Source organism: Xyrauchen texanus, chromosome 33 (genome assembly GCF_025860055.1).
Source record: "Xyrauchen texanus isolate HMW12.3.18 chromosome 33, RBS_HiC_50CHRs, whole genome shotgun sequence".
Lineage (NCBI taxonomy): Eukaryota > Metazoa > Chordata > Actinopteri > Cypriniformes > Catostomidae > Xyrauchen > Xyrauchen texanus.
Window position 1 is genome coordinate 30534791 of NC_068308.1, and position 12408 is coordinate 30547198.

General features: G+C 39.7%; 1 pseudogene; it reads left to right on the forward strand.

The window, feature by feature from the left end:
• The first annotated feature begins 462 nt into the window (after window positions 1-462).
• On the forward strand, window positions 463-4485 carry LOC127626699 (uncharacterized protein K02A2.6-like; annotated as a pseudogene).
• Window positions 4486-12408: the final 7923 nt, after the last annotated feature.

The window sequence follows — 12408 nt, forward strand, 5'->3', positions numbered from 1 at the left end:
AACCATTATATTTTTTTTATTATTATTTGTATTGTTTTTGTGGGCACAACTCAGGGGGTGGAATGACGTCCCGGGTCACTAAAGACCACATGTATGCGTATAAGTTTTAACAAACTGTGGTATCCTGAGATTTAGGTTATAGTTAACAGCAGTTCCTCACCACACCACAAGAGGTGCAGTGGACCTTCCGGATCATGTGGGGTCCTAGGGGAGAGTAAGACGTTGTTATGAGAAAAGCATTCCTGTCACATGTAGGCTCTGTAAGCCTGGAAGACAATAAAGTGCTATTCCAGTTATCGTGTGTAATTCAGTTCCTACATTTCTGAAGATACTACATATTGGCGACGAGGATATTGGAAGAATGAAATAAATGTCGGCCTGAAGACGGAAGATACTGGGCGAGCTGACGGGAGAGCGAGGGGCTAGCATTGGACCGGAGGATTCACGGAGACAAAAGCAAAGATGACTACGATGATAGGCACTCTGTAGGCTTTTGACGTGAAGGAGCAGACATGGGAATAGTATTGTGAGATACTAGAACAGTTTTCTGAAGCTAACGGAATTGTTGACGGAGATAAGCAGAGAGCTATCCTCATCAGTGTGGTGGGACCAGCCACATACAAGCTCATAAGGAACCTGGTGAGTCCAGATAAGCCCAGTTCAAAAACTTACGGTCAGTTGAAAACTTTAATGAAAGAGCACTTCGACCCAAAACCGAGTGAAATAGTTCAGAGATACAAATTTGACTCGCGCTCCCGCCAGCCGACGGAGACCGTCAGTGTGTACGTAGCTGAATTGAGACGATTAGCACATGATTGTAACTATGGTACAACACTGGAACAGATGTTGAGAGACCGACTGGTATGCGGTATTAATGATGACAGGATTCAAAGACGCTTGCTATCCGAAACAGACTTGACGTTTGAGAGAGCGTTCCAAATTGCAGTAGCTGCGGAGGCCGCTAGTAAAAATGTTCAAGATCTCCATACAGCACCGTTAGCATGCAACAGCGTAAGGGCAGAGGGTGCACTGAAAAAGGAGGGTGAAGGGAAAAAAAAAGATAAAGAATGCTACCGATGTCATGGGAAGCAACACAACGCGGCCGCGTGTAAATTTAAGGAGGCAAAGTGTCACTGTTGCGGGAAAGTAGGGCACATAGCCAAGGCTTGCCGTAATAGAAATAAAGAAAGTGCCAGCTACAATGAGAAGAAAACATACCGAGCAGAACGGCGTCCACGTCCACATCGATCATATAATGTAGAGTGTGAACAGCAGGATGGTAATAGATCTGAAGAGGAAGTGTTTACATTAAACTGCATGGAAACAGAGACATCAATTCAGAGGATAAAACCGTTTGAAGTGACGATGGCAGTGAATAAGAAGACGGTACATTTTGAAATTGATACAGGATGCAGCGTAAGCATAATGAATGAGCTGAAGTTCAATGAGATGTGGAACGAAGAGCAACGACCGCAAATAAGGCAAACTAAACTTGTACTTAAGTCATATACAGGGGAGAAAATCAAAGTAGTGGGGGTGGCCAAAGTGAAAGTAATCTATGAGCGGCAAGTAAAGACATTGCCCCTAGTGGTGGTTAAAGGTACAGGACCTAGCTTGTTAGGAAGAGGATGGCTAGAGGCTCTAAAAGTGAAGTGGGAAGAAATAAAAAATGTGAGAACAGAGGCACAGAGTCTACCGCAAGTACTTATGAGAAACGAGGATGTTTTCAAGCAGGAGTTAGGCATGTTGAAAGGTATGAAAGCAACCATTCGTGTGTCTGCTGAAGCACAGCCTAAATTCTATCGGCCCCGCTCAGTTCCGTATGCCATGAGGGCAAAAGTAGAAGCGGAGATAGATCGGCTGCTTAGGGAGGACATTATAGCTCCCGTTAAATACGCCGAATGGGCCGCGCCCATAGTTCCTGTTTTAAAGCCAGATGGGTCGGTCAGAATATGCGGAGATTACAAGCTAACCATTAACAGTGCCTCCTCACTAGAGCAATACCCTATTCCCCGTGTGGAAGACCTGTTCAGTACTCTGTCAGGAGGGAAACAGTTCACCAAGCTCGATTTAAGCCACGCCTATCAACAGATTGTAATGGATGATGCCTCAAAGAAGTACCTCACAATAAACACACACCGAGGATTGTTCACCTACAATAGGCTACCTTTCGGAGTTTCGTCAGCTCCCGCCATCTTCCAGCGAACGATGGAAAACCTGTTAAAAGGCCTTCCAAGAGTAGCTGTGTACTTAGACGACATTATTTTGACAGGGAGAGACGAAGCTGAACACCTGAGTATGCTGGAGGAGGTACTTAGTCGATTGAAAGACGTTGGCCTGCGACTTCACAGAAGCAAATGTGCGTTCCAGCAAAATGAGGTAGAATACCTAGGGCATGTGGTGAATGCTGAAGGCTTACATCCAGTGCAGAGCAAGGTGAGGGCCATAGAGGAAGCTCCACCACCAACCACAGTGACTGAGCTAAAGGCCTATTTAGGTCTCTTGAATTACTATAACAAGTTTCTCCCTAGTCTAGCTACAAGCTTAGCCCCGTTACATAAGCTGCTGAGGAAAGACGTTTTGTGGGTCTGGAACAAAGAGCAGGAAGAAGCTTTTCAGAACTCAAAACAGTTGCTGAAGTCAGCGAAAGTCCTGGGTCACTATTCAGCGGACAAAGATTTACTGCTCGCCTGTGACGCCTCGCCATACGGGCTAGGCGCCGTACTGTCACATGTCATGGAAGACGGTAGTGAAAAACCTTTAGGCTTCATGTCGCGCACGCTAACACCAGCAGAGAAGCGCTACTCACAGCTCGATAAGGAGGGGTTAGCTATCATTTTCGGGATCAAGAGGTTTCATAAGTACATCTACGGACGAACATTCACAATCAGCACTGACCACAAACCACTGATATCACTCTTTCATGAGAAAAAGCCAGTGCCTCAGATGGGGTCACCGAGAGTGCAGAGGTGGGCAACTCTCCTCAGAGCGTATGAGTACAAAATCATATACAAACCTGGGCAGGGACACGCAAATGCAGACGCGCTGAGCAGGTTACCATTGCCACAAACAGGAGAAGAGGACGAGTCTGACCAGGTCTTCATGTTGGAGGTCATGGAGGACCCACCAATCATGACAAAACAGGTTAGACAGTGGACTGCTAAGGATGAAACACTCTCCCAGGTGCTAGGCTGGTGTCTGAAAGGATGGCCAAGGGAGGTGGATACACTGTACAAACCCTACAGTCAGAGAAAACTGGAGCTGAGTGTGAAAGATGGGTGTGTGCTCTGGGGGGCGAGAGTGGTCGTTCCACAGAGGGGTAGGAAAGCCATATTAAAACAGCTACACCACACACACCCAGGAATATGTAGAATGAAGGGTTTAGCACGTTCATACATTTGGTGTCCAGGAATGGACTCCGAAATTGAAAAAGAAGTGCAGTCCTGCCATACATGCCAGGAAAACAGAAATCCTCCAGCAGGAGCACCGCTACATCCATGGGAGTGGCCGGAGACACCCTGGAGCAGACTGCATGTGGATTACGCCGGCCCTTTTCTAGGGAAAATGTTCCTTGTCATTGTAGATGCACACTCCAAATGGATTGACGTGTACCCAGCAAGTACAGCAACCAGTCAAGTTACCATTGAAAAGCTCAGACAGTGCTTTAGTGTACATGGTCTGCCCCAGACCTTAGTATCGGATAATGGAACTTGCTTCACAAGCCAAGAGTTTCAAGCATTCCTAAAACAGAATGGCATACAGCACATAACATCTGCACCATTCCACCCGGCGTCGAACGGTCTAGCGGAAAGAGCTGTACAGTCGTTCAAACAAGGAATAAAGAAAATAAAGGGGGACACCTTGGAAACAAGAGTCGCTAGATTTTTGTTTAATTACAGAATCACCCCGCAAACCATGACGGGATTGTCACCAGCTGAAATGCTTATGTCCAGAAGGTTGCGCTCAACACTGGATCTTCTGCTGCCGGATGTGAAGTCAAAGATACGAAAGAAACAACTCAAGCAGAAGGAACAACATGACACACACAGTAAGTGGAGGAGTTTTTCACCTGGGGAGGATGTGTACACCCGGAACTACAGTCATGGACCTCGTTGGATACCTGCGGTCGTTGAAGAGAACACCGGACCTGTATCCTATACCGTACAGACAGGAGATGGAAGAGTCATCAGGCGCCATGTCGATCAAATCAGAAAACGCCATGTAATAGTGAGTGGTGATACGCCCACACATGAAAGGATGGAGGAGCCTATCAGTCTTCAGGTTTCAGAGACAGGACTGGAGGCCTTGCCTGCAGACTCTGCCGTCACCATAGTGCAGAGAGAGAGAATGACTGCTTCTGAAACAGACCAAGCACACTCCTCCGTGGTTGAACAGACAAAAGCAGGAGTAGATTCACTTCCTGGGCTGCGCTGTTCCGAGCGCACAAGGCAGACTCCTGCTTATCTGAAAGACTTTGTGAAATAGTAGTGAGATCCCTCAAGTCAGAGCAAGAATGAGCTCTGGGACTCACTGGAAGGATGGCAGTCTACCCACCTTCCTAGTTTTTTTTCTCTGTTCATGCAGTGATTTCCATTGTAAAAAAACAAAAACAAAAACAAAGAAATACATGTGAAATACTAGACGTGTATGTCTGTGTTAACAGTATTATGTTCAATTTCCCTTACCATACTTAATACTAAGTTTTTTTTTTCCTCTTAAGGTGGGAGGGATGTGGTATCCTGAGATTTAGGTTATAGTTAACAGCAGTTCCTCACCACACCACAAGAGGTGCAGTGGACCTTCCGGATCATGTGGGGTCTTAGGGGAGAGTAAGACGTTGTTATGAGAAAAGCGTTCCTGTCACATGTAGGCTCTGTAAGCCTGGAAGACAATAAAGTGCTATTCCAGTTATCGTGTGTAATTCAGTTCCTACATTTCTGAAGATACTACACAAACCTTCATATTTCAGTGAGCTTGCTCTTGAGTTTGCACTCTGTTCTATCAACACCAAGACAATCGCAAAATGACCCTCACAGATTATTCATAAGAATTGTGTTTTGGACTTTAATGTATACAGTCACTATGGTAATATGGAGAAGATTTACACCACAGTCTCCTGTCTGTTGCATAAAATTGTGCTTGTGTGCAAACATTTATTAGCCAAGAAGTCACATGACTGTAGGCATGCCATAGTCACAGTTTCTCGACTCAATGTCCTAACCATAAAATTGTGAGCAAATCAAAGGCATTTTTGCCATTGCCACAGTCCTTGAGATTGGACTTCCCTTTCGGGAACAAGGACAAAACGACTAAATAAGTGTCAGGACACTTCTGACAGATATAATATCTCCTTACAAAGTTAATATTGGGTTTTTTACTAGGCAATTCTTTATTTAAGTGCTATCAGGTGTGAAACACACACTTTGTTTACAGAATAAACCAAGATACCTTAATATTTCATGCAAACATTCAGGAATGCAGGTGTCCTTTCAATATTTAAGAATACAAAAAGAGTAATTTTATTTAGAATTTTATTTGGATTAATTTAAATATATACATTTAGCAGGTGCTTTAATCTGAAGAGATGAACAGTGCATGCAAAACATACATTTGGTCAGTTTGAGTGTTTCCTGGGAATCAAACCCAGGACCTTGTCATTGCCAATGTCAATTTGTCAATCAAACATACAGTATATATATATATATACTTCCAGGTTCACCTACAAATTTATATATATATATATATATATATATATATATATATATATATATATATATACTGTATATTTGATTTAAATGTCTTTTAAAGACAAAAATAAATAAAAATATGTCTAAAACATATAGAAGGAATGAGCTGTTACACATAGAGCTGTTCAGCCATGAAGTCAATTTGTAGGTGAACCTGGAAGTCTAATTCACTATGGGTTCCCTCTGTATTTTCCTATGGGTTTTTTATAAGGGCTTCTTGTGAGTAAAATAAGGTCTGTGGTAAACATTACTTGACGAAACATGGACATTTTGTTCTAAAACATAAATTACATATCGTCATATAGTCATACCTCAAATGTGAATTTTGAAGCCATATTGAATAATATTCTTAAAAAAAAAAAGCAGGGTGCTTCAAAATTCATGTTGGAGGTATGACTATATGACGATATGTAATTTATGTTTTTGAACAAAATGTCCATGTTTCTTCAAGTAATGTTTACCACAGATCTTATTTTAATCATAAGTTCAAAATCTGCATTATAAAAACCAATAGGAAAATCCAGAGGGAACCCATGGCAAATTCTCTTCCAGGTTTTTGGACAACAAGTTGAACAGCTCTATTGCTCAAGAGATTAAGGAATCGGTAGCAGGCTTTAACACTTTGCCTTAACATGCAACAAAGTAACAGTACATTATCCTTATATACAGTAGATTTTAACAGGAAAGGCCTGACCTTTTCAAATACGTGCATCATTATGCAGCGTCTTCCAACTAATTAGGAAATATATGAATTGCTTACAATTTACTCAACACCATTCACAGATCTCAACCTAGACCTCAGGTTAATTTATAGCAATTCCTAAGACATTTCAAAGACAAGAGTAAACTTTATTGTATATGCATGCTGCAAACAGTGCGCTGGTTCCATGCCAGGTGAGTAACACCTCATTTACCGTATTCTCTTTTGATTGAGATCATTACTAAGAGTGTGTTGACTTAAGAGAGACAGATTGCACCCTTGAAAGAGAACATGGAAGAACACCACCCTCCGTCCACAAACAACAGCAGCTCATTTGCGATATACACATTTGTATGGTCTATTTTCAGCCCAAGGGTTTATGGTTATTGGAAAGGCGTTGCCCTCTCTCTCCTTTCCGAGAAGGAGTCAATATTTATCTGTCTCTCCCTCCATTCACAGCTAATCTAATTTAATGTCAGAAAAACTGCCCAGCTGAGAGTGGAATGGCATATTTCTAAGACACATAGGGCAGGGAATGTATACACAAACTATACGGACACACACACACACACACACACACACACACACACACACACACACACACACACACACACACACACACACAGCAGCTGCACCTTCACAGCTGACAGCAAATGCAGCATGACAGGCAATTTTTCTTGAATGTCTGTTCTATTGTGTGTCACTGCAGTTTTGTTATTTCGAGTTCATGTGCTCAAAAGCAGGATTCAGCAGCAGCAAGAGTGTCTGTGACAGGCTTTGTGTCATATTGCATCACTGTAATGCACAGACCAGACTGAAAGATCTGGGAGGAAATAGAAAACTCATGTGCATCTGTAATGCCGGGCTTCCTTACCATGAACCACACCAGATCAAATGACAGGCTTGATTTCACTCTTTATCTTTTTCTCTGCTTGTACAAACACACCTGCACACACACACACATTCACACTGTCATTCCAGTAAAATTAGAAAGCGCCGCATTTCCTCTCTGATTGTTCTGGGAATAATAACAAGATTAACAAGGATTGTAGTATGACTGAATTACAGTCACCTGTTCACACGAGACTTTCAATGCAATCACAGAAAAACAGACCATGTGACATGCGAGCCTGCCTTTTACTGGAATGCCTGTTGTAGGATTCCACACTATACCAGGAAGGAAGCAAATGTATAAAAAAAATAAAAAACATTTAAACCATAACAAGGAGTTTGTAAAAACATTATTAGCATTTAAAATGAGCATGTGAGAATTCTGGTTTTACTAGTGTGACATAGATTAAATAACCAAAGAAAAAAAAAAACATAGGAATGCTTTATTTTACAATCCTTTTACCTTTTATACAGTAGAGTCCACATACATCCTGTACTTATATGTATACTCAAGGGAAGGGTATACAGAAAATTCCTGGCATTAAGCCACCAAAACTAATACTATACTTTAGGAGCAAAATCACAATATGTGCACATTTTGTGACTGGTGCAGTTTTATTGAGAGACAGAGACTAGACTGTATATAACTTGTATATTATGCTTAGAGTAACACAATGACCTGCACTAAATAATATAAGGGCTAAATAGATCATTTGTCATGAGGCCAAATATATTTTTCATTATAAATACACACACACACACACACACACACACACACACACACACACACACACACACACACACACACACACACACACACACACACACACACAGTGTATATATATATAAATAAAATAAATATAATTATATATGAATAAAATAATGTATAATATATTGTATATATATATATATATATAATACATTATTTTATTCTATATTATTTATGTATTTTATTTTCTTAATTATTTTAATAAAAATAAAGCAGAATACATATTCATGGCCAGTAAGTATTCCGAAATATTCCTTTAACAGTCTGCCATTAGGATAATTAACTATTTACTTGGCAGAAGAAATGTTAATTCTAAAACGAATCAATACTAAATGTAAATCTTTATTGAACATTGGCACTACAACAATCCCTTGGTAAAATCACTGACATATGGCCTCTCGTGGCTTATTGCTTTATTTTGGATCCTGCATTTACCTGGACAAGGCACTCTATATAAACATTAAAAGAGGGCCAAGTTTTTGATCCAGACTGGAATCAGAACCAGAACTTCTGGTTTGGTGTTTTGGCCTTATCAACTGAGCACAGTACATCCAGTTAGTGTTGTGTCTATACTGTTGCTGTAAACACAACAAAAATAGATCTACATATTCCAGGCTCTGTGATGTCACAGTTCTCTGTGAGGATTGTGCTAAATCCTGCACTCTATGTTTAGGTAGTGCATTCATTTGAGACTTTATGAATTATGAATCCTTGGCTGTATTGGCCTTTGTCCATTTTGGGTCTTGCGATGCACATGATGACAGCTTTCTGTGACGGCTCTTCAGGCTAGAGGGCTGAATACTATATTGCACTAACCATATTAGCTGCATTTACCATATACATATTAGTCAAATGGGTTCCTGACAGTCATTAATATTAAGGATTCAGAAAAACTAAGTAACCTCAGTGCAAAGCCTTTGCTCCAAATAAGAAACCATTTCAATATTTACATAAAAGCCAACGCAAGCATGCAGGGCTTATCAGATCTGATCTGTAAATTGGAATAACATTGTTTTTACAACATTTACAAAAAAGTATGAAGTTCGCAAACTGCTGATTTAAACACTTTCTGAGTTTAACTGAGAAAATGTCTTCCCAAGCCACTCCACTAGAGTAAATAATGCTGCATTTACAATAACATACAGTCTGTGCGTGCATAGCTTTGGTCAGGGAAAATATGCAATGCAATCAGCAGGAGAATCTTAGGCGGAAAAAAATAAATGAAGAATGAAGGGAACTCTTTCAAACTGACTTCCAGTAAACCCTCCTCTTACAGCAATGAGTTCTCTCACAACAGGGAGCTGTTTCTTCAGTTACAAAAAAAGTAATTTTATATAAGGGCTGGGAAAAAAATCTTATGTAGCACATTTTTCAGGCACTGAGCCAGCTGCTGCAGTAAAAGACAAATATATAGAGACACATACTGATACATTAAGGGGAATGTGCAGTGCCCAAAATCAATCTGGGACTCTGTTCTAATTTTGCATGCATAGAATTCTTGACCAGACACTCAATCACAGTGGTATTCAACGGTGAGTCACCACGCAAAAATAAGTCACAGGTTTGTTCTGATATGGTTGCAAAAAGCAGGAAAAAACAATAATAATTGCTAATATTCTTTGCAAATTAAAATAAACAGGCTTATCAACATTTGAAAGTTCATATTAAGTACCTCACTGTAACCTCGATTGTTGTTTTTTTTTAAAGAAAAAGAGGGACAATTTGAAAGTAATTTTTTTGGTAATCAACATTATGCCACAAATGCAGTCAATTGATCTTAAATTATATTGAACCCAGAATATTCCTATAAAGATTCTGTGACCAAACAAACAACACTGTGTTTTGCAGATTTCTTTTGAAAAGTAATCTGTTACTGATTACAAATTACACAACAAAAATTGTAGTCACTAACATAATATTTTAAATTACACTTTAAAATATTCTAATCTGACTATTTTTGGATTACCTTTAGATTACTAGGGATTTTAGGAAAATCGAATTTTCCGTGTATAAGTACCCATTTACACTTTTATTAAACTTTAGGAAACATAGATTTTTTTTTAAATCAAGAATGATTGGTAATATAATTAATATGTAATCATATAATCCAAAAAAGTAACTGTACACATATTTAAAAAATTTATTTAATTACAAGCACTTAATTTTTTTTAATCTAATCACGTAATCTAGCCTCTAGATTATGGTCCTTATAAAGTTACCAATGTGGTCTTCTCTAGTAGCCCATTCACCTCAAGGTTCGACGTGTTTTGCATTCTGAGATGCTGTCTTCTCACCACAATTGTACAGAGTGGTTATCTGAGTTACCATAGACTTTGTCAGTTCGAACCAGTCTGGCCATTCTCTGTTGACCTCTCTCATCAACAAGACCTTTCCATCCACAGAACTGCAGCTCACTGGATGTTTTTTGTTTTTGGCACCATTCTGAGTAAATTCTAGAGACTTTTGTGTGTGAAAATACTTGGAGATCATCAGTTACAGAAATACTCAAACCAGCCTGTCTGGCACTAACAATCATTCCACAGTCCAAATCACTGAGATCAAATATTTTTCCCCATTCTGCTGGTTGATGTGAACATTAACAGAAGCTCCTAACATGTTTCTGCATGATTTTATGCACTGCACTACTGCCACATGATTGGCTGATCAGATAACCGCATGGATGATTGTTGGTGCCAGACGGGCTGGTTTGAGTATTTCTGTAATTGCTGAATCTCCTGGGATTTTCACGCACAATAGTCTCTAATATTTACTCCAAAAACATCCAGTGAGTGGCAGTTCTGCGGATGGAAATGCCTTGTTGATGAGAGAGGACAACAGAGAATGGCCAGACTGGTTCGAACTGACAAAGTTTACGGTAACTCAGATAACCACTGTTTACAATTGTGGTGAGAAAAATATATTCTCAGAATGCTATTCTGAGAGGTGGATTGGTGCTGTTTTGGCGGCACGAGGGGGACCTACAGTACACAATATTAGGCAGGTGGTTTTAATGTTGTGGCTGATCTGTGTATATATATATATATATATATATATATATATATATATATATATATATATATATATATATTTGGCCCAGAATTTGTTCCATGTGTTAGGCTTATAAATCACGCTTCTTCTGTTGTTTATGCATTTACAAAATAGGCATTTTTCCTCTTCACCTTGTGTCATGTTCATTTTGAACAATGTTGGGCAAATCATTGTTTAAATTTAGGGAAAATTTTAGTTTACTTTTGTAGGATAATAACTTTTGCTGTGTTTGGGTCACTACTTGATGTCCAATGTCACCTGGGTACTGAGGTGTAACCACAGGAGAACAATGGTTCTTTGATATATTAAGTTTCCCCTTTACAACTATAAAACAACAATTGATACGCACATGGAGCATTTACTGGATTTGAACTCTCCAAACAATCTCTCTATATCAATACCATCATATCTAAAAAACAGACTCTATGTTTTTAACATGACCTCCAAAGTGATTTTAACTCAAAACCGAGAAGTAATTCAAACATAAGGACAATAGTTTAACAAATATTGACATGGACAGACATGCCCTACAGCCAGAGCCAGAGGAGTCAGGCATAGCACTGAGATGGATGACAAATGCTCTCATTTGATTATAATATACGAATCGGGTGCCAACTGGCACTCTCCCTCACATCCCCCCACCCTCATGCCTCTTACTGGAAACCAAGACGGCTGCTCGACTCACTTTCACTGCCTCTCCTGACACCTCCTGCAGGGTTTATTACAGTCCACCTGGCAAAGCTCAGATGCTGGAAACAGCCAGTAAAGGCCAGGAATCCTCCAGTCCTGACCATATGACATCACTGTAGTGGGTGGATCAGCCTTACAGGTTTGAGTGGAGTGAGTGTAAATAAGATCATATTACAGTACTGAGCATGCGAGCGTGACACTCAAGTATCAAGTGGAATTAGAAGCAATGTTCACATACTTAACAGTTGTGATGTTATTTTTAATTCACAATTAGGAGCTATTAATGGGACACAGCTATTTTAGAGACTACTATAGTAGATCAGAAAGATGCAAAGAGTAACTCTGCAAACATTTAATGACATTGTTACAAATCTATAGGTAAGTATGAATTATGTAGAAAGTCAAATTTACTAAATCATAACACATCTATATATTAAGTGATTTATTAAAGCATGTTCTTTTAAATCTTTGGGAATAATTGTGCAGTATCAGAGTATATGGCCCAGACATATTTGGACACTTTGCCACACTTAAAAATAATTTTGGGGGTCACAATCAGTTAA